The sequence below is a fragment of the Mauremys reevesii genome, linkage group 15, assembly GCF_016161935.1.
Source record: "Mauremys reevesii isolate NIE-2019 linkage group 15, ASM1616193v1, whole genome shotgun sequence".
NCBI classification, from domain to species: domain Eukaryota; kingdom Metazoa; phylum Chordata; order Testudines; family Geoemydidae; genus Mauremys; species Mauremys reevesii.
In genome coordinates, this window is record NC_052637.1 from 39,561,192 (window position 1) to 39,585,123 (window position 23,932).

The 23,932-nt window shown below is 41.8% G+C and overlaps 1 long non-coding RNA gene across 2 annotated transcripts in view; it reads right to left on the minus strand.

Moving 5' to 3' along the window:
- Positions 1-21,591, minus strand: part of LOC120383835 — a 54,691-nt gene extending 33,100 nt beyond the window's left edge. The window contains exons 1-2 of one of the 2 annotated variants that reach the window (XR_005588546.1): positions 21,189-21,591; positions 649-785 (exon numbers count right to left, since the gene is read on the minus strand). This is a non-coding gene — a long non-coding RNA (uncharacterized LOC120383835). The remainder of the gene's footprint in view (positions 1-648; positions 786-21,188) is intronic. The other variant, XR_005588547.1, reaches the window with a different exon arrangement.
- Positions 21,592-23,932: the final 2,341 nt, after the last annotated feature.

Sequence of the window (23,932 nt, forward strand, 5' to 3'; positions counted from 1 at the left end):
TCCCATCCCACCAAATTGGTGAAATTAAAAAGAAAAAAATCTGTCCCAAATAGGAGAGAAAATTTGAAATCTCAATTTTTTTCCATGAACCAAAAATCTAAAAAAATCAGTTAAACTCAATCAAAGTTTGATTTGTTTGTTTTGATGATTTTGAACTGTTTAATTTTGATTTCTACCACCATTTAAAACATTTTTACTATAGTTTCAATTTCAAAATGAAACGTCATTTTGAACCACAGAAACTGAATTTTTGTTTTGAAAATGTTGACATGGAATGTTCTGACAATCTTGAAACTTTTTTCAAAAATATTTTGAGTTGAGAAATATATTGAAGAGGACCCTTTCCTATGAAAAGTTTCAGTTTCTACAAATCAACACTTTCTGATGAAAAGACGTTTCTTAGAAAAATTCCCAACCAACTCTACTGGGGACAAAATAGCCTCAACTGTGAGGATCTGGTTAGGGCTCCTCAGTGCTACCATACTGCAAATAATAAATAATAACAATAGTAAAGACCTCCAGAGAAGATCAGGTGACTCCACCTTAATCTGACCAGTGTTAGGAAATGCTGCAAAATCTTCCTCTTTGAAAAAAACCTTACCGCTGTAGCAAGACCACCACCCACAATTTGACATTTCTTCTACTTACCATCAGCATTTAGTTTTTTACTCTCGAAAGATGGAAGAGCCAGAGACTCTATAAATTCCACTAGGAACCTCACTACTGCTCTTAATTTTAAAGGGAAGGTCCTCAGATACTATGGTGACAGGCAGCAGGATAAAACCCTAAGGTAGAAAGATAGATAAAATGCCACTGTGCAATAACTGTTATTATTACCATCATTAGTTAGTCATTATTTTTATAGCACCCAAAAGTTTGCTTCATACTTGCCACTGTTAGAAGCGTTGACTTTTTAATGGCAACCGCTGCGTGTGAAAACTTCCTGAGATGGAACAATATTTTGAAGGCAGACATTCTCCCATGGAGCCAGCTGCCACTCCCTTTCATTGCTGAAATATTGAGATTAATTGGGGGAAGTCTAGAACCTGGAATTACCACCATAGTATAAAGAGGTCTGCATGCTTATTTTAAAGTTTTATTTCAGATCCTTGTAAAAATACCAATGCAAGTTTTAGCTATTACTAATCACATTAAATGAGTGGACACATTTTATTATTTGGCAGTAAGTTTCTCCTGCATACTGTAACTCTGTCTCTAACAGGATTCCCACTTTATTTTGTTTGCTTGCTTGGTAGTGTGGCTAGAAATGGGAGGATGCTGAAAATTAAAACTTTACTTAGGCAATGTAATCTCCATTAACTTCACAGACGTTGGATAAGGTCCACTTGGGGACCTGTTAGTGGAAACACATCTGTTCTGTTCCTAATCATGAAACAGTTGATGCAATAGTGATTAATTGCTGTAAATGGAAGCAGGCCCCATTCCGTGCAAGCAAATGCATGGCACATTTGGATGTGCATAGCTATGAGACGAATAATTCCTCACCCTTTGATGAATGTCGTTGTATCTACGTTTTATAGGTCATACGGTAAGGACAACAATGAAGGTTGGCTGTAGGGTGACTAGATGTCCCGATTTTATAGGGACAATCCCGATTTTTGGGTCTTTTCCTTATATAGGCTCCTATTAGCCCCCACCCCCTGTCCCAATTTTTCACACTTGCCGTCTGGTCACTCTAGTTGGCTGTGTCATGTAGGGGTCAAATGGAGCCATCTTGAATGGGATGGTAAGCCAGTTTCAGGTAGATCTTTTTCAAGGTAACAGTTAACTTATGGGAAAGGCAACAGACTTTTTGATTCTAACATTATTATTATTTATATTACAGTAGCCACAAGAGAGCTCAGTCTAGTGCTTATCCACTGGACCAGGCTGCCTCTCATGAGGAGTTGATAATAATGGGCCAGATCCTTAGCTGCGGTAAATTAGTATAGTTCTGTTGGCTTCAGTACAGCTATGTCAATTTACACCAGCTGACGATCTGGGACAGTATAAATCGGGCAGACATATTTAAAGAACAAAACAAACCAGAAGCCAATTGCACTGGAAGATTCTCAGTATGTCTGAGTAGAGACATTAGAAAGTATTCCAATTTACAGTAGCTTTATAAGAAGGTATGTCAGACCTTGATATTTTCACTCAGAATGGCGTGAAAGTATTTATTTCCAAGCAATGCTCTGGCATATTGAGTAAGATCCACATGAAACCAAGAGAACTAAAGTTCTAGTGAACACTGCCAGAATTGTGTGTTTCTATAGAAAACCTTATAGATGTGTGTTGTCAGATCACATACATTAAACCCAGAAACCTGGTGGTTTCTTTTCTCTTTTGTCTCTCTTTGGAAGCACTTTGAGCAAATACATTGAATGAGACACTTGTAAGCATGTGTATTAACAACATGAGCTGAACACAATGATGCAGTCTCCTTCATGTTGACATTGGGAGCCAAGAAAATTAAACTCCTATTTTTTGTTTTGTTTTCTGCACTGGGGAATTTAGAACCTAACTCTGGATATTTGGGAAGGAGCTGATTAGAGACAGGTGAAATACAGGTTTGTTCAAAAGCTTTAGCATTCTGATTTTGATAGCCCCTGGATTTTCATAATATGTTTTGTAGATATCATGGACAAGAACATTCGGAGATGAGCTGCCAATTTTGAACTCTGTCTTAAACTGGGGTCCCTTTCTAATGCCCAAAGTGGAGAGTTAGTAAAATCACCTGAAGTGGTTCTTACATGTAAAGATGCCATGGCACTACCTGGGCTTCTGTAAATTTCTTCATGTTGAAGTGTGAAACATGCTAAGTCAAAAGTCAACAAACTGATGGTGATTGAATTAAGATGGCTTCCCCACCCACCTTTTATTTGCTGTAATTACCAGGGGAGACTGCCAGCAAAGAAAGGGAAATTTGTGTTCAAATGATAATAATAATCATAAAAGACTAGTTGGAGAACTTTCATGAAACTACGCTAGAGCTGGAATAGTTCTATATTTGCTTACATACAGTACATATTATTTGCTTACAAATGTGTATTTACACCATATACACAGTTATATATTATATATTATAAACACATACACACACACAGTTACTAGCAGAGCAGTTTTCAATAATAGTCTGTTTTTTTCCAGGCAACAATGGTGGATCAGGACAGTTAACTGGATATCAAGTGAATATAGTCCTCAAGTCAATTCCTTAGTAAGGCTAGTCTTGCTTATACTCTTTTTACTGCTGATTGTACAACCCTCCACTGATGGCAGCTCTTCATAATACATTGATTATAAGAACAGGAAAGTGAACAAAATGTACTCATTCTGTTTACAGATTGAGGTATAATTTGACTTCCCTCCTTAGCAGAAGAATCAGATGCACTTTATCCATGGTTGGCAACATGTTCATGTTTGGATGAGCTCTTCCTCCGTGTTTACTCAGCATTTATGGTTTGTACTTGCCTGCGTACACAAACTGGATTTCTTAGGACATGTGGGGGAATAGGATTCCTAGTGTAATTTTATAGGAATGGAGTGGAGCTTTCATTAAATAGACACTTTCCTTGTGCAGAACTACTGGCCATGAGGAAAAGGTACATATCAGGCCTGTATGGACAGAAGGTATTGCTGCTGACATATCTGTGCAAAGAGATGGCCTGAGCCCTTAAGCAGCTTTATCTCAAAAGATTATGTTGAGTAATTGTTCTTCTGCCTTGATGGCACTTTTGGTGTTTGACTGAGATTTGGGCATGGGACAGAGCGTGGCTGAACCTCAGTCTGGAAAAAACTGAGGCGAATATGGTGGGTTGGCTGAACTACTCACAGGAGATGGCAGAGACCATAACGGGTTTCCAGGTATTTGCCTAACACTTCTCATTAAGATAACTGAGGAATAGGTTAGCTTCTTAGCTGGATTTAGATGACATATAAAGCCTTGAATGGCTTAGGATCATCCTGCATGAGATAATGTCTCATGCCAATTTACTGCGATTACAAGTAATGGTAAATGTGAGATCTTGGCAAGCAAAGTCTGTGAGGGTCCCTTGACTTTTGAGTCCACTCACCTGCTTGGACTGAAACAACCTGAATCTGTTTGGCCTTCCACACATGGTATAAAGCTCATCTTTTTGATTAGGCATTGTGGGAGATTGAGTAGTAGGGATGGAGGGAAAGGAGTCTCCTTATTCCTTGGTAAGAAAATCAGAGGTCTGAGGCAAATACTTTCTTGTTTTGGTGTCATATGGTCTGTTCAATGGTAAATGACTTGAGATTAAAGTAGCCTGATTAGATTAGGAGTTCAAGGTACAGTGAGCCTGAATTATTAAAAAAACAAAACAGAGAAAGGGAAATGTATGCATTCCGCTCTCCTTCAGTTCTTGGAATACCTAGGAAAACTGAGTTTGTCTTGTTAAAATTATCTTTATCTGCTTTAGAACTCAGTGCCTGAAGCGGTAGCTCTTTCGGTCAATAAGTCAATAAGGAAAACTCTTGCACTTTATGCTGTTAGAAACTTTATGTTGTTAAGACAGAGGATTCCTGTCCTATTCAATGGCCAACAGAGTGATACAAGCAGAGAACCTCTGCTTTGAGAAAGCATTGAGAATGGAGGCCTGTGCAAATTTAGCAGTGACATTTCCTGTTCTTCAGTTCAGTTTAAAGTAGACAGATTGTTATGGGCCCAGTAACATGACCAAGGCATGAGAACAAAAAGACCACCCTGGTTCTTTTAATGTACTACTTCGTAAACTGAGCACTGATGCATACATGGGAATATGAATCTCCCCTGGGAGTCCACCAACATCTAATTTGTGTAAATGGTTAGGCTGAAAAGGATAATTTGATTCAGTTCTCCTTTCATCTAATTTCCTCAGTTTCCACATTTCCTAAACTACAACAATCAAAACACCATGTTGCTAATTCTGTTTGTATTTCTTTCCATCTTCTTCAGTGGCTGAGTTTTCCCTCTAAGGGATTTCATAGCATTTTTTCCATGCCCAGGAATTATTAAATTGATGCAGTGGCCCACTGACCACTTTCTTCCATGTGCTTTAGCAAAGTGCATGACATCCTAAACAGGCTGACTTTCCATCCATTGCATTTCATCGTTTCCTCCTTGTTACCTTGGATCTTTTAAAAATACAAACATTTCTGGTTCTGCCTCATGTGTTCATTAGCTTCAGTGCCTTATTCAATGAAAACACGAAGGTGTCAGAAGGGTAAGCCTCTTTCTAACAATAAACACTTAGTTCTCTACGCTTCTTATCCACAGACTTTACAAAGGAACGTAGCCGCATTTTATTGATGGGGAACTGAAGCACAGAGTGGAAAATCAACTTGCTGAAAATCAGAGCAGATCAATGGCAGAGCTTGGAACAAAACCCAGGTCTCCTCACTCCTTGCCCCCAACCACTGCCTCTACAAGGGATGTTTTTTAGTTAGGAAATGCTAATTAAAAAAAATTATTCCCTCTTTTCCCTTCATCTCTCACTTTCCTTTGAGCTGATGAAACTTGGATGAAATGGTGATTTGGGACTGCACTGGATTGCTGAGCCCATAACTGCTGACACACAATTTCCATTGTGACGTTTCCTCTACAAGTGTTCACAAAGGGCAATGCTCATGATGTGCAAAATAGAGCGTAAGTGGGACATAAGTGGTGCATACACCTTGGGATGGCCCTCTGTATAGGGATGTGTAGCACACAGAATGAAGTGCTGCATGCGACTCCATAATTTAATAGCAGTGATGCTTTAATTCTGTACTTTCGATGGTAGGGAGGATGCTATGCAGTGTGTTCTTCAACTACAGAATTTGTTTTCCCTTAGGTCCATTAGCACCTGGACTTGTTAATTTTCCAGGTACCCTGCTAAGCCCATATTTTTCCAGATGGAAAAATGTGTTGATGGCTGTGACACAGGGAGTCTGAGTCAGAGTTTCCATTGCTCTGATCTTGCTTTATTGTGGAAGTCCTACAAGTATGTGACTGATTTTAATTTTTGCACTAAATATTGTTTAGTGCGGAATCCTGGCGAGGGACCGAAAGATGAGACACAACCACATGTGGCTGTGATGAAGATGAAGTCTGTATGGATGCCATATTGTGTAACTGCAAATCCAGTATCTATTAATATGCTCATTGCTTGTCAGCAGGTATTTGACAATGCTTTTGGAGAACGTCACATTTTTCACATAGTAGGTGTGTCCAGGTTCAGGATTTTTTCTGGTGTCTATAAGAACTGGCCCAAAGTTGGTAAGTATCTTATCTTCATTGAATTAATTGTTTTCTGTCTTAATTTTGTGTGTATGTGTCTGCGTAAATCTAGGGTGGGATTTTCAAAAGTGCTTCATGCCGGTCATATTCTGAAGTTAGTGGGAATTTTACCATGTTGTCTACAATGGGGAGAAATTTAAGCCATGTCTGAGCATTTTGAAAATTCCACCTCCATGACTGAGCAGTGCTCTTGCGAGTTCGATGCTCGTCACTGGCAGCACTGGAGACAGAAGTGCTCCACCAATACATGCAGAAGGTACAACAGAGAAGTGGTGGTAGGAGCTTCCCCTTTGTGCCCCAACTAGGTGTCTTAGCGTTGATTAGGAAAGCCCAGCCCTCAGCCTCTCTACTGAGACAGCTGACAAGGGGGGCATGCTCTTTGATGCTTGTGTTATAAAACCTGTGCACCAGGGAGTCATCACAAGACAACCTCCACTTAGGGTGACCAGATGTCCCGATTTTATAGGAACAGTACCCATTTTGGGGTCTTTTTCTTATATAGGCTTATAAAATTGATCATTGTCATTTTTCCAACATTATTTTATATATTTAAAGACTGTTATCATGTCCACCTACAACCTTCTCTTCTATAGAGAGGACCAATTCTTTCCTTACAGGTTATGTTTTCTAAATCTCATCATTTTTTTGCTCTATTTTGGACTCTCTCCAATTTGTCTACATCTTCTTAAAGCGTGGTACCCAAAACTGGACACAGTACTCCTGCTGAGGCCTCATTAGTGCCAAGCAGAATGGAGCAATTACCTCCAGTGCATTACATATGAGACATCTGTTAATACAGCCCAGAATGACAATTGCCTTTTTCGCAATAGCATCACACGGTTGATTCACGTTCAGTTTGTGGTCTGCTATCTTTGGGTTGATTTTCATGATGGCTTCTGAGCAAGAAAAAAAGCCTTGGAATTCACTATAAAAATTCCTTTGAAGACAGTTGTTCAATGGAAGAAAGTTCACCTGGCTAGTGTGAATTATTTTGAAATACGATAAACCTTTGTAGTTCCTCATTCTCACTTGTCAGTTCTCACAATTAACTTCTCCCCCCTGCATGGTGGGAAAATATAGACTATGACAGGTTTGGATTTTGTGTCTGGTTTGATGGACCTGTTATGAGCTGATCAGAGGTCACAGTAGCATATTCCACTTTTTCCTCATTACTTACATAAGCCTTCCATATTGTGTAACCCCCAAACATTTCTTTTTCTTTATAGGAACACAGACATTTTTCTGCATGTGCATGAGAATAGCCTTTTCCAAGGCATCACATTTACTTTTAAGTTCCTCAAGCTGGTTCATAGACTTTGAAACTTTCTGATGCATATTTCAGCCATGACACAGAATATTCCTCAGGAGTTTTGGAAGGAAAAAAAAAATCGCAAACAAAGAAACCCCAAACCCACAACAATGTTACGGCCAGGGCAAATCAGTGACTCAAGTGGGGAAAACAGCAGCTCAGTTGAAAAGTTTGTTAACAAATGTGACCACACTGTAAGACAACTGGTTCCACTTGGCTTCTGGGGAACTTTGTTAATGTAAGACTGCAGTACATAACGAATTACTTGTATGTCTACCACACAACTTCAGCTAGTGTCTGCTTGGCACGTTCCAGTTAAATGAAAACAAAAACACAACGTTTCAGTGTAGATTAGCAGTCAGGGGGGAAACAATCTACCAACGTGTAGCAATTAATCTTCATCCACCATTGAAATTTGCTTATGCTATTTCTTTCCTTGATTAGTAGCTAGTCTAAATATGTCAAGTGGGGAAAAAAATCTTAAATAATGTCTCAGCTCCACATACATTTTTGAAAGAAGAAAAAAAAAGGCTATTATGAATAAGCCTCAACTTGAATCTTGTTTTTAGAGGGTCAGCAATTAATTGGAAATACGAATCCTAACACTTGTATACCCAAGTACTCAATTTCCTGTAATTTTTCAGAACTTCAGCCGGGGTAAATTGGCACCGCCATAGTTACTTCAGTGGAGCTATGCTAAATACAGCTCCTCAGGCTCTGACTCTATATTAATTAGGAGTCAAAATATCTTTTTTTAAAAATGTGCATTTATAGGATTTTGTTTTAAGCAGGGAAATTGTAGCATATTTGCATCAAAACTAACTCTTTGGAGCGAAATGGCAGATTTTCATCTGTGGAAACTGCCCTTGGTTTTCATGGAAAATGTCAATCCATTTTTGGAAAAAGTGAAGCGTACTTTAATTTACTTGAAGCCAGCAATGCAAATTTCCCTACTCAACTGTGTCAATCTCTGTGGAGGGGAAGGATTTCATTCTATAGATGGTTTGGGTTGAAAATACATTAAATCCTTTCCCCTTACCAATAAAATATTTAAAAACATGTTTGGTCAGACTTCATTGAAGAAGTCACAGTGTACAGAGTTCATGGAAACCTACATGTATCTGAAGCAGATGGATAATAAACAGGACCAGACCCTGCAGTCAGAAACCACAGGACTGTATGTAACCTCGGAGGGAAGTGAAATGATGGCTCTGGAGCCCATAACTTATAATAATTCACTTTCACATTTTGCTTTTGCCTTGCTTCTATGTCAGTGAAAAAAAATCCTCAGTTGGGATTTACTAAAGCAAATAATTCTTTGGTTTTTCTGGCTATCAACTGAAGGAGCAGCCGAGTTCTTTTAGAATGCAGTTATTTTGGCTAAAGACCTAACTTAGTAATATTTAGGGCCATGTTTTCAAAGGGCCTCCTTTAATGCACACATTGTACTACAGGTAACTGAATGTCTGTTTGTACAATTGCTTACACACCTTTATCTTACTAACTCGTGTGCATGATCTGAGTGGAGCTATGCCGAGGTACACTAATCATTTTGGCCCTCACCTTTTTTTCTCCCGGTAATGACTGTGGGCTCAATAAAGGAGGCCAGATACATATTTGGCCTTTAGAGCACCATATAGAATGAATTTGGGACACACGACTGTGTTCAAAGAGTCAGTGGCCCATAGCTGACAGACTGTGAAGTTCTCTGATTATTTCTTTTTAACTATCGTAACAGGTGTGCGTTTGTGTGTGTGTACAGGAGCTGGAAGGCTCCTGGATGGGATATGGAGCCTCTCTTTCGAATCAAGCCCATGTCAGTAATGAACAACAGTCATTACCTACCACTTGGTGTCTGTGGTGAAATGAGTTGATGGTCTAAGTCCAGTTTCTAGCAGTAAAGCCACCATCAATGGCCACTCGAAATGACAATTGTTGGGAAGTCTTACTTAGTTCAAAAGGGCTTTATATATAAGACTGAATTCCCAGAAAAGGGCTGAGGCACATGATTTGTACATTGCCTGTGTCATCACTGCTCTGTGGAGAAATAGAGGATTCCAATCTCTAGAGCTGCAAACCACCTTTCACCTGCATTCAGTTCTCTTAATACATTCAAATGGAGAAACTAAAGAATCTGGGCCAGCATCAATCCACGGGGGAGAGACTGTGCCCTTATTCTTCGTGATAGTGTAATGGCCCCATTACCTTTACCATGTCATTTCTGACACATTAATAAGTACAGGGTGGCTGAATGCTTCTGAGGGGCTTTTTCTTTCTCTGTAAATTTTCAACAGCTCAAAACTGTAGACAGCTCCTGGAAATGCTCAGAGTTTGAAGTGAGCATCCCTACTTCTTGGTTCAATTAGACAGACATGCTAAACAGAAAATGCAGGAGGAGAAAGACATTGGAGGATACCACTTAGTCACAGCCAAGAGCAAGAACCGAGCGGTTAACTAAGACGTCATCCTATTTGCATTGGGCCTCATTATTTGCGACACAGCTTTGTGTGTCATTCAAAGGAAGTATTTTACTGCTATCCTGTTTAGTTACCAGGTGGAAATAGCTTCTGTAAATCCTGGAAAAAATGAGGTGACAAATCTCAACACAATTATGGTGCTTTCAGTTTCTTTCTAAATATAATTCTCTGTGTAGTGCCAACAGTGGTCCAGGTGCTTTCCTGATGTAGACGGTAAGACCAGGTCATAGAGCCCTAAGGAGATTTCATTCTAAATCATTTTTTTTGTAGACGGACAGCTCAAGGCTTATGCAGCTCTTACATTTTACTTCAATCCACAAAATAGGGTTTGAGTGGAATTTAAATGGTGCATGGACTTTGTGCATAGATGTCTATAAAGCGGGTGAATATCACCCCTAAATAACAACTGGGGATGTGCAATTTTTCACCATGCAAGGGAAAGAAGGACAGTGAACAAATGTGAAGGAATCTGATAAAATTATTCACAGAAAATAATGTTGGGAAATAAAATGTTTCAGGGAAACAAGAAGCTTCTGTTGTAACAAGAAACCACAGATAGCTTAAGTTCTGGTTGATGAATGGCTATATCATCTTATTCATGAGACATTCAAATACATTGAGCCTTCACATTGTGCATCCAGATTGCATGCTGAATCCATTCTCAGTCTAGTGTACTCTCTGTTCATTCAGCTTTGCTAAGTTCCTTGTGGTGGGTGAGAAATATAGAATATTTAATGTCTCTTTTGTCATGGCAACATCTAGTGACAATGAAGGACCTCAAGTCTGGAAGGAGATTGTGCAAGGGGAGAGATGTGTGAGTACACGAGAGCACCAAATAGTGAATGAACATGTTGTGGAATCATTTCCATAGAAGTACCACATTTACACAAGACCACCGGGGGATCAACTTGACATTCCCAACTAGGGTTGCCAACTTTCTGACCGAACAAAATTGAACACCCTTTCCCCCCCCTCTTCTCTGAGGCTCTGCCCCACTCACTCCCCCCCACCCTGACTCACTCACTCATTTTTGCCAGGCTGGGGAGGGTCCCTTTTTGACTGGGTGTTTGGTCGAAAATTGGACACCTGCCAGCCCTACTCAACAGCCATAATTGCATCCAAGAGTCCAACATGGACTCCAGATTGTCATGTATTTATCACGCATAGAGCCCACTGCTTAGTGCTCACACATTTCATGCTATTAATTAGATTTAATTTTGCCTATTAGCAATACATTCTGGGTCAGTGGATATGCAGTGATGCAAAGCAGTAGGGAATAAAACCTTAACAACTCTATTGATCACTAATTTAACTCAGAACTCTGGGTTTCTCAATATTTATAAAGATTTCCCAAAGAGACTAGTGCTTTTGGAAGTCCAACTTGAAACATCTCAAAGAGATCTGATTTTCAGATAGCACTGGGTCTTTTGAAACTCAAGTTCCTTAAGGTATTTGGACACCCAAAAATGGAGACAGCCCAAATTACTGGTAACTCTGGAAATGTTGGATATATATTTAGCTCCATTGGTGTCATGATATGCATGGTTACAGGTGTTAGCCTTTGTGTCCGTGTCCATTCCAGTTCAAGTAATTTGCACAGTGAGACAATAGGTGCATAAAATATAAGAAACCTCGGCACCCTGAAAATTTATAACTAAATTGAAAGGGAAGCTTTTGAAGGTTTTGAAATCTCTCTCTCTCTGTCTTCACTTCTAGGTTCCACCAGGGACTGGTAAAAGAACAGCCAAAACACCACAAATATAATTTTGTGTATGTGTGGGTTTTTTTTTTTTTTGGCTGGACCAAGATTAATATGCCAGAGATCTTATGAGAAATCCTGTTTTGCTGGGATTTCCAGCTCAATTCTGTAACTCAAGCAGTCCAGGCGGTTCTAATCAGACTGTTACCAGACCTTTTGGCTGCTTTTCTAAACTCAAATATGGAGATTCTTAAGGTTTCACCCACTATTATCTGTTACAACCTATATACCTCCATTTCTTTATCATTTCAATTGGATATGATATTCTCTTTCACTTCCTGTCCTAAGCTGTTGCATAGTCTCTCTGTGCACCGTCACACTGTTGCCATGTTCTGTCTCAGTGTGGTCTACACTTCAGTTGCAAGGAAACCAGCTCTTAAGTGGCTAAAGTTTGTAATGTCCTTTGAAGTCCATCAGATATTAGAATTATTCTGCTGAGAAGCAACATGAAGTTTCTGATGTAGCATTGTCCTGGTTTGCTGGAATTTGAAGCAACTTATTGCCCTCAGAAATAATGACATCCTAAAACATCAATTACTGCTTTATGATGACACATTCGCTTCTGTTATTGCAGAGTCTGTTGTGTGTCAGCACTACTGGTACCCCTTCATTTGTTGAAATATTTCTTCATTGATATATTGTGTAGCAAGTCATGACAATGCATAAGCAGCTATTATTTTGAACAGTCATTAGTGGGGGGAAAGAAAAGAGCATCTGGCCTTTGGACTGGTAGATTTGCCAAGCAGAACTCTTTCACTGACTAATGTATATGCATAACACATTTCCAGGCTGTGGTTTAGACTAATATGAGTCCACATGGTCTTTGCTTTCCATAGCATTCTATACCCTCTGTGTTTCCACTGCCAGATCAAATGTCAACATCAGATGGGAGGGAACATAGAATCATAGACTATCAGGGTTGGAAGGGACCTCAGGAGGTATCTAGTCCAACCCTCGGCTCAAAGCAGGACCAATCCCCAACTAAATCATCCCAGCCAGGGCTTTGTCAAGCCTGACCTTAAAAACTCTAAGGAAGGAGATTCTACCATCTCCCTAGGTAACCCATTCCAGTGCTTCACCACTTTCCTAGTGAAAAAGTTTTTCCTAATATCCAACCTAAACCTCCCCCACTGCAACTTAAGACCATTACTCCTTGTTCTGTCATCTGCTACCACTGAGAACCGTCTAGATCATCCTCTTTGGAACCCCCCCTTCAGGTAGTGGGAAGCAGCTATCAGATTCCCCCTCATTCTTTTCTTCTGCAGACTAAATAATCCCAGTTCCCTCAGCATCTCCTCATAAGTCATATGCTCTAGCCCCCTAATTATTTTTGTTGTCCTCCTCTGGACTTTGTCCAATTTTTCCACATCCTTCTTGTAGTGTGGGACCCAAATCTGAACACAGTACTCCAGATGAGGCCTCACCGATGCCAAATAGAGGAGAATGATCACGTCCCTTGAGATGCTGGCAATGCTCCTACTTATACAGCCCAAAATACCATTGGCCTTCTTGGCAACAAGGGCACACTGTCGACTCATATCCAGCTTCTCATCCACTGTAAGCCCGGCCCCTAGGTCCTTTTCTGCAGAACTGCTGCCTAGCCACTCGGAACAGGCTGAGTAAAATGGACAGTTGTAAAGCATAATAAAGACAAGTTAGCTGATGGGAAAATATTTAGCCTCAGTGAACAAAATATGCCATAAAACACACCCATTAAAACAATTAACATGCAGTGGTAGTGGTAGCCACTTGAAAATCATTCTCTATTAAAAACAAACATGAATGAGTTGACAAATCACAAAAGAGTTTTCATTCTCTCACCAACCTTTACTGGCATTTATTTTACCCTGGCTGAAGATATCTGTAGCTTGGTGGAACATGTTTTGACTGATGGATGCCCATCTGAGGAGCTCTCAAGTGCAGGAGGCCCAGAAAGGTTCATGTTGTACACAACATAAGATGCACCATCTCTTTACAAAAGCCTGCCCTTGACCAGTGACTTATATATCCCTCTGAAGAAGATTAATGAACGAATCCTACATTGAAGGAGGAACTTAGACTATGGGCCTGCTAGGAGGACATGGAGATATTTTGATTCTTGTGTTTGGTGCTTAGATATCAAGGTGATTGATGCATTGACATTGGCGCATGGTGACAGGCAGAGAATTTTTCCCCAAATAAAGAACTCAGATTGAAAAGCTGGATAGGTCAAACATCTCTCCATTTTGGGATCTCAGTCTTGACACAATTGGGCATGGAACTGAATGAGTTAAATGTGTATTTTTGCCATTTTACTTTTACAAGTTTTACTGTATGTGTGACTAATAGTGTGGCTTGATCTTCCTTTTTATGCAGAGTTTGCAGTAATTCTTATAGGCACATAAGATTCACCATAACAGATTGGATCAGTGACTCAATCAAGTCCAGCAACCTGTGTCTGGATATTTCAGAGGAAGGCGAAAAAACCCCATTAAAGCACCTGACCAATGATTCAATGATGTGCAGGCTGGGAAAATTCTTTCCTGATCCTTGCAACCTTGTTTTAGAGAAATGGACCGAGATTATTGTAAGGAGCATTCATCCAGTTTGGTTATAAGAAATGGTAATATCTACCAGCTGATTGCTGCTTTCTGTGGATTCCGTTTATTTTAAAAGCACACTAACCAGAACGTTAATGAAAAAGCCTTATCTAATGCGTTAATGAACAATAAACAAAGTAGACGACTATTTCTTACTTTAAAAGTCTGATGAGATCAAAATCAGTTTCTGAAATATGTACAGGGCTAGATTCTTAGGTGGTAGAAACCAGCATAACTCCATTGTTTTTAAATCTGGCCTATGGATCCCAGAGCTTACTCTTCATATCCCTCACCCTCATTTGCTCTTTCTATAGACATTGCGCTCTCATTCTTGGTTTATCTGTTTATCACAGATTAACCTTAAAAGCCATTGTTTTGAACGGCTTCAATTTATTTTAGTGGTGGCAAAGTTAGCTGTGCTTTTCATTACTCATGGACAGCTTTCCTGGAACCCCATGTGTTATTTGCTACGCCTAACTTTGTATTTTGGAGTGGGGGTGGAATGGGGGTCAAGGATGATTATTATTGATAATTCTCCCCATTGAGATGAAAATAAAGTAACAAAGCATTCTAGCCAACCATCTCCTAGTGACTGTTTTACTTGCGCAGCTGGTCCTCCACACGGTGCTTTGAAAATCTACCCCCTGCCTTGGTTAAAGGTGCTCCCCTCACAATGGACCAAGGGTTTAGGAGACCAACATGCCCGGATATCCCACATGCGGAAAGATAATGTTCAGTACTGACTTGAGCAAAGACAGCGGTTATCTCCTCCCTCGAGCACCTGTATTACTTATTAAATAAATGCTGCTGACCCATTAGGTGATGCTGCCTATGTGTCCAGGCATTTAGGCTGTAGGTGTACAGTCTATTTTCTAAAGTTGGTGCTGGGAGCAAATATAGTTAATGCATTTCTCCACTAATGAAGTTAATCTCTTATGAAAAATCCAGAGGGTGCTGTTGGCACACATCACGTTGCCATCAGACAGAACTCATGCTCACAGATCAGCCAGCCTGTCAGGCAGGTATTTGGCAACCATTTAGCAGAAGCATGCTGGTAGAAAAAGGACTTGTGCACAGGGGGGAAAACAGATTAAGCATCTTGCTTTCTAAAGCAGAAAGTGTGACAGTGAACCAGTAGGGCTAAACCGAGACAAACCAAAATGATTACATGTCAGATTGCGATGGCACATTCATTTAAGACTCTTAGAGACACTTAATTATGTATTTAGTTTGGGTTTTAGTGTGGGTAGTTGTGTGAAATAATTAAATAGATGAGATTGCACCAAGTGTGTCGAAGGTCACATTGTATTCTTTCCCAAGGCATTATTTCAGGACTTATCCTCTGCAGGGGTTGTAAAACTCCACAGATGTGTTTTGAATAATCGTTTCATATTTAAGTGTAAAATAACATTACTCGCCTATTAAACTAAATTGATTCACACATTTGCATTTATGTGGCTTAATTAGTAGAGATCTTTGAATTATTCTCTAAGATTAATTTCTCAGATGAATGTAAACCTGTTTTCTTGGGCAGTATCATTGGTGAACAAAGCACTTATTTAATTTATTTATGTACTTTTTTTTTTTTTTTTACATGTTTGCTCATTATTTTAAGACGTTCGAGGGATGGATTTTATGTCCCAGATTTTTCTGTGAACCAGCAGCTGCCAAAGAGACCACTGAAGTTCTGACAGAGAACTGTGGAATAAATTTCCATGAACCATGTCTGTATTTGGGGGACAGGAAGAGTTTGAACACTTGCTTCCATTGTTTGTATATTTCCTGGAGATGAAGCTTCTTGCTTAGTCCATCACTATATATTTTTCTTCTCTCCATGATTTATAGGTGCCTGCAAAGTGCTGATCTCTGGGAAACAGACTGGATATTCAGGTATACATGCTAGAGCTATTACCAGGCAGTTTTGCATGGGAACATTCAGTGCTGCATTGACTTCTCCATTAAATACTTGATTGACTTTGGTTCGATCATTAGTTTTCTGTTCGGCACTTGCCTCTAAGCTACATTCTGTGTTATATAACTTTGCTTGGTTTATATCCAAACCAGGCTACAACAACGTAGAGCAAAACTGCTTTTGGTTTAATAGGCCAGGTATATAATATTGCCTGCTGTACTTGGGATATCTATGAACCCAGTGCAGGTCATTTGGGAGGGCATCAATAGCCTCTCTCATGCACCGGATTTTCAAGAGAGTCATAGAATATCAGGGTTGGAAGGGACCTCAGGAGGTCATCTTGTCCACCCCCTGCTCAAAGCAGGACCAATCCCCAGACAGATTTTTGCCCCAGATAAAAGGATAATTTCTCTTTTCCAGGTGCAATTTTTGCCCATAAAATTTAGATTTCGGTCACAGGTCTTGGCACTTGCACCTTAGCTACCTGATTGCAGGTACAAATCAGGTAATGCAAAGATCAACACAAGGATTCTGATTTGCTCCAACAGTTCATTAGTAAGTGTACAAATGTAGGTGCAAATTTTGTGATGCAAAATGGAGACCTCTTGAAAACATACTCCCTTGGACACTACATCATCATAGAAACGCTGCATTAATTATAAATATAAATTTAAATCACTGCCAGAGCTCTGGCAGCGGGGCTCAGGTGGGGATTTAAAGGGCCTGGGGCTCCCCGCAGCAGCTGGAGCCTCTGGCCCTTTAAATCACTGCCCGAGCCTGGCTGCCAGAGCCCTGGCAGGGATTTAAAGGGCCTGGTGCTCCAGCCGCTGTGGGGAGCCCCAGGCCCTTTAAATCACCACCGGAGCTCTGGCAGCGGGGCTCGGGCGGAGATTTAAAGGGTCCGGGGCTCCACCCAAATTCGGATATAACGCAGTAAAGCAGCGGGGCTCAGGTGGCGCTTTAAAGGGCCCAGGGCTCCCCACTGCTTTACTGCATTATATCCGAATTCGTGTTATACCGGGTCGCGTTTTATCAGGGTAGAGGTGTATCTGAATGCATTCGTTGCTTCTTATGTGGTATTGCTTCTCCTGACTTATGAGTGCTTTTGATAAATGCATGATCAGAAATTGATGTAGAGTCTATTTCCATGTGCCAATGTACCCTCAATTGAACTACTGTCACTTCAAATGCCGACACAACACTTCTCCACAAATCGCGCCCACCCACAGTTTGGACAACACTAGTGTGCACTAAGAAGACTAATTCATAAGAATGGCCATACTGGGTCAGACCAAAGGTCCATCTAACCCAGTATCCTGTCTTCCGACAGTGCTCAATACCAGGTGCCCCAAAGGGAATGAACAGAACAGGGAATCATCAAGTGATCCATCCCCTGTCGCCCATTCCCAGCTTCTGGCAAACAGAGGCAAGGGACACCATCCCTGCCCATCCAGGCTAATAGCCATTGATGAACCTATCCTCCATGAATTTTTTGAACTCTGTTATAGTCTTGGCCTTCACAACATCCGCTGGCAAGGAGTTCCACAGGTTGACTGTGTGTTGTGTGAAAAAAATACTTCCTTTTGTTTGTTTCAAACCTGCTGCCTATTAACTTCATTTGGTGACCCCTAGTTCTTGTGTTATGAGAAGAAGTAAATAACACTTCCTTATTTACTTTCTCCACACCAGTCATGATTTTATAGACCTCTATTGTATCTCCCCTTAGTCATCTCTTTTCCAAGCTGTCCCAGTCTTATTAATCTCTCCACATACGGCAGTCATAGTCTTTCTTCTTATTTTCTACAGGAACAAAGACACTATAGTCGGAGGTTGTGTCAAGTCACAACACAACCATTTTTTGACAAGATCTTAAAAGAAATGCTGTTAGTATAAACTGAGTGTCCCTGTGGAACTTCAATTTCAATGTATACTGTAATAGATTGCATGACCTGGCAAATGATTTTTGACACAGGCGATGCCAGCCTACATCTATTGAAACCACTTGACTCTGAACCACCAAGTCCAATATCTCAGTGGTGGCAGTGGCCAATATAGCTAATGAGTCAGAGTGACGACCTAATACACCTGATCTTTGCGTCAGTGAATTAAAAACAAACACATTTCCCTCAGTCTAGTCTTGGAAGGAGCGCCCCCTTCCCCCCATGCTTTGCTGAAGCAGTTTGACCCATATCTACTAGGAATACCAGTGAAAACATAGATGCTTATCTAAATCAATCCCACAGGCATGGTAAATTCAAACCATTCATTAGCCTGCCTTTGCTGTCACTGTAGGGTCTCCGAGAATTATTCACAGCAAGCAGAGGTGACATTTTGTGCCCCAGCGCCACATACAACAGGTTAACTCTTTCGGTTGCCCTGGGGCCATGATGAAAAACATTGACACTCAACACAGTCTATGAAAGGTAAGAAGTAAAGATCTTGGCCTAGATCCTTAAAGGTGCCAAACTCCCATTGAAATCAAGGTGCCTAAAGCTCTTTGTAGATCTAGGCCTTTGCCCTGTCTGCACCCCAAGCTGCCTAAGCTAAGGTAACAGAGCCAAATATGTTGATATTTCAGGCATATGCAAGAATGCTCCGGACACAGAGTGCAAATGGTCAGAGAGAACAGAGTGGAAAGTCTCTTGAATAGCTGGATGTTTCCCTGGACTTTCTTGTTTCTCTCTTGGATCCCTCAAAGCCATCCATTCTAACATCACTCCCTAGAGAGTCTCTCCCCTGCATAGCTGAAGCAAATGTTTCTACTGCGGATTACACTGGTATGATGCCATGGGCTGAGTCGCTGCAAAAGCTACTTTTAACTACCTTCCCCACAGCCACACACATGCAAAAACAATGTGACCAAATTGTTGGCTCAATTTTGGAATCCACAAAGCTACTTAGGCACCCAATTCCCCCACTGTGACCCACAAAGCTCCCACTGAAACCTGCCAGGGGGGCATCATTTCGTCTGAGCCCTGCCTGCTGAGGAGATCAACATGTGTGTATCCTACAGTTACCCTTCCTCTTTCCACTTCTTTAAGACACCGAGAGCCGAGTGCTCCACTCTGATATGGTGAATGGGGTTGGGGAATAGGCCCTTAGCACCGTGATCTTCCTCCACAGGCTCATCTAATGTGATCCTAGCAGCTCCCTATAAAGTGCAATGTTAAAGTTCACAGGGAGAAGTGGCTTTTTCTGCCAGGCCTGTAAAAAAGTCCCCTTTGACAGATATTTCTTTACTGACTGTGCCTGGGGGTTATGCTGCTACTGACTGCATAGGGGGAACAAAACAATGCTGGCCTCATAGGAGCAATCAAATCTTTGATACTAAACTTCTATAGTCTTCTTGCCTTTCACCAAGCTACAGGGCAAACACATACGCCAGTCTTCTAGTTCTAAGTAAGGACCAAAGCACCTTCTATAACAGGAAAACAATAGAGGACATTCTGTAATATAGTAGGATCTTATTAAGCATCAGTTATCACAACATCTAGAAGCTGCTAAATCTTTACAGCCCCAGAGGATAATCCTCTCTTCACTTGGCTTCCATCAAAGTCATTTCTGAAAGAATAAAAGTATCTAAGAACTAAACATGGACACTAGAATAAGCTTTGACATAAAGATTCAGCACCAGAGCAAAAAATTTCCATCAGAAAGATGCTGGCTCTTGCTTCTGTTACATTTCTGCCCCCCCTGAAGACATAGGTAACTTTGATACTGCAGGAAAAGCTAAGGAGCTTTCTCAACAGTGAAAGTACTCAGTGTGTTGCTTAGCACACATGCTGTTTGTTAATGGGGTAATGTAAGCATGATTGGCTGCAGATGTCTCAGCAGATTGAAGAATTGGGCCCACATCAGAATTCCTTTCAGGTTGCTAATCTAGTAAACTGATTGATTAATTAGCTTCCAAGCCATCTGACTTCCCGCTTTTGCAGAAGTATCTGTTGGAATATCAAGTCACTTGAGAGTGAGTAGAGAGAGAAATATGTAAGATGCCATACATATCAAAGGCAGCAGATTAATTGTTGACCAGCAAAATAAACATTTCGTGTCTGATAGAAAAAAATTCTTGTTTGGAGATCACAGCACTATAATTGAATGCAGCAAAGACAAACAAAACAGCAGCCACCTCCTTGCTGTGCTTCCTACAGCAATGCCTACAGAGGCTTTTCTGCAAGGGCAGGCAGAGAGGGACAGGTTTTCAGAAGAGTTCAGCGTCCCTGGCTGTGGCTGAATTTTCAGACATGTTCAGCATCCAGCACCTGACCCCTTATGAAAAGCTGGCCACTTTTGGGGGCCTAAGGAGTAGTTAATGGAGACAGCGTGGCCTAAAGGATAGAGCCCTGGAGACCTGAGTTCTATTCCTCACCCTGCTGTGTGCAAGACACCTTGTCACTCTCTGTTTCTCCATCCCCCTTGCAAAGCTCTGTGAGAGCTACTGACAAAAAGTGCCATGTAAGAGCAAGGTATTATCGTTATAGCTATAATCCTTCTGCCAGGCGAAGCCAGCAGCAACCAGGGCCAGGTTCAATATCTAGGGGTTCCTTTCCATCAATACAACACAGAACCGGCTCAAGCCCCCACCCAGTAACCTGGGAAAATTACACACCACCCCTGGGTGCTTCTGAGAGGCAAAACTTCCCCTCCCACAAGCACAGAGGCTGAGTGTAGAAAATGAACTTTTAATAAAAGGAGGGGAGTAATTCACTGTTAATTTGGGAAAACACCACATACAGGGTTCATAAACAGAATCCATGAGCAAAAGACCCACCCCCAAGTAAGTTGGGCAGTGTCCTTTTCCCCTCAGGTTCTTAAGTCCAGCAACCCCAAAGTCCCTTTAACGTGCCCGTCCCTTCTCTGCACCCCACTCACAGTTGCTGTCCTTGGTCAGTGCAGACCCAGAGTTCAAAGGTGCATCTGTAGAGTTCACCTCCCACCCTGGGTGGAGGTAAGGAGGCACCTTACTCGCTTCACTGATTGTGCACTCATCTGTGGCTTGCTGCGCCGCTCTGCTAGCTGCCCTAGTGGCTGCTTGCTGTGCCTCTCCGCCAGCCACTCACTCTGCTCACCGCCTCACCAGCCACTCATTTGCCAGCTGACTTGTCAGTCACCATCTGCTGCCACCTGCCTCTCTGCTGTGAACTCCACCCATAAGTCTTTTAGTGATTTTCAGCTCTTTGCAGGCTCAGTGATAACAAAAGAGGCTCCTAATGAAGCCTATTTAGCTTTCTTTGAACAGTGGGAAGGAACAGCTCAAACCAGTCTGGAGACTTCTAAGGAGAGTCCACACACCTCTTACTTTCACAGGGCTCTGGCATTCAAACCTCTGGTTTAACAAGGTTCTTTCAGCTGAAGGTGACCCTCCTCCAATTTGGGACAGGTTAAACTCAGTCCTGCTTCCCTGTATTCCTACAATAATTACAACATTTTGGTAACAGCATTTCACTATCCCTGCATTCAGTACTAAAGTGATTGGTACCCAACACCAGCCAAAATTGATTACTTTGACACTGCTCTATCTGCTAAATATCTAAGCAGAGCAGGAGCAAACTGTATTTTCATAAACACACCCAAAGTCTCTCCCCCTCCCAGCTAGCTGTCAAGGGAGCATTCATTCAGACCCTGCTTACATAGCAAATCCAGCCCTAAGAATGCCTGTGTTTCACCTCCATTTCATTTCACTCAGGCAGGTGCCTCAGGCTATACCAGGGGTCGGCAGACCTTCGGCACGCAGCTCATCAGGGTAATTCGCTGGCGGGCCGTGAGACATTTTGTTTACATTGACCATCCGCTGGCACGGCCCCCCGCAGCTCCCAGTGGCTGCAATTTGCTGTTCCCGGCCAATGGGAGCTGCGGGAAGCGGTGGCCAGCATGTCCCTGCAGCCCACACCGTTTCCTGCAGCTCCCATTGGCCAGGAACAGTGAACCGCGGCCAGGGGGAGCTGCGGACGGCCATGCCTGCGGACGGTCAACGTAAACAAAATGTCTCGTGGCCCACCTGCGGATTGCCCTGATGAGCTGCGTGCCGAAGGTTGCCGACCCCTGGGCTAGACCTTACAGAAAGGTCTGAGGCAGCATTTGCACAAAGGCCTGGATGCAGGGCATGGCCAGTAGCTTGTTTAAATAAAGATCTTTGTTCTGAGGAAATGTATTTAATTCTCGTGCCATGTCCAGTGGCTGTTAGGCCAAAAAAATTGCATGCCTCGGATGGAGTTCACACACTAGGGAAGCTCAGTTAATTTATAAACAGGATATGAACAAACAAGGCATGTCCTGTCTCTTAGTCACCATGTGTTCTGCTGCCATTCCTCCGCTTTATATTCCCTCTTAGAGGAGGTGGGGCTTTCTCAGATTGTCCTCAGCTGAGCCTCTCGTTTTCCTTAGCAGGCAAGTTCTCAAGTGGCATCCCTCCCCAGCCCCACCTGCAATTCTGACTGCGTCTGCTTCTCTGTTTTCAGTGAGCTTTTAACCCCATCACACATATAACTGAAGTTTCTTTTCAGTATCAGAAAGCTGCAGTGCAAATCTCTATTGTCCTCGTGCCTGGTCAATGTATTTCATCCCATCAATCTCCTTTCCATGTACATGCCATTAAAGAAATGAATGCTCGGATATTTGCTACCCAAACACAAGCAGTATCATGGACCCAAATTGTGCCAACTTTAACCTTATGCAACCCCTGGGATACTCTGGCTTTGTGCATTTAAGGGAGTGACTGCTATTGTCCTACAGTGGCTGGCTCACAAAGAGAACAAGGGATCTTTTGCACAAGCAATGGCATTTTATATGGCGCTGAGACTCCAGATTTAAAAACAAAAATCTGGGTTTTCTCCTGCAGGACAGAGCAAGCTGTAAAGCAGTTTTATGGGCTCTGTAGGAGATTTTGCATTCATTTTTCTCTCTTCAGAAGCCCATTGAGTTCACTGCATATGTGCAGCTTCTGTCATGAATTCCTTAATTTGTACACAAATACCCAGATTCACAGTAAGTAAAATTTCCTCCGGAAATGTTCAGGCAAAGCAAATCTGGCCACACAAAGTGAACCAAAAAAGTGCCAGGTATGGCTGGATCAAATGGTGCTTCAATACCACATTCGGGAATAATTCCTTCTTCCCCTTCCCCACCACTCCCCAACTATTCACCCTGTTCTAGTTGGGAGGCCAGCAAATCCACATTCTTCTGAACTGGTTGTTGGGAATCATGAAACATTTTGCAAATTGGTGCAAGAGCAACACATTCTAATGGGACTTAGCTGCCACCTGCATGCCTTGACCATGGAAGGCTGCGATGCCACGACATAGAAAGGTTTCAGGGAGGATGGGGTGGACAGGAGATTAGTCCTGCAGCTGCACTGCGGGGAGGAGGGCATCCCCAAGATATCAGAACCTTGAAGGAAGGAGGGGAGATTATGTCCCCTTTACTCCCATTGCATTTCAACGGGGGAGAATGGGGTGGGGGTAAGAGAGACAGACTACAAGTGATATGGGATGAAAGGAGAAACTCTACAACAGGGACGACCGAGTTGTGTGAAGGTGTGTGGAGGGTGGAGTTTCCAAAATCCTGAAGCTGCCTTTAGCCTTGTCCTCAGCTTGGATTTGAATGCAAGTCCCTAGAGG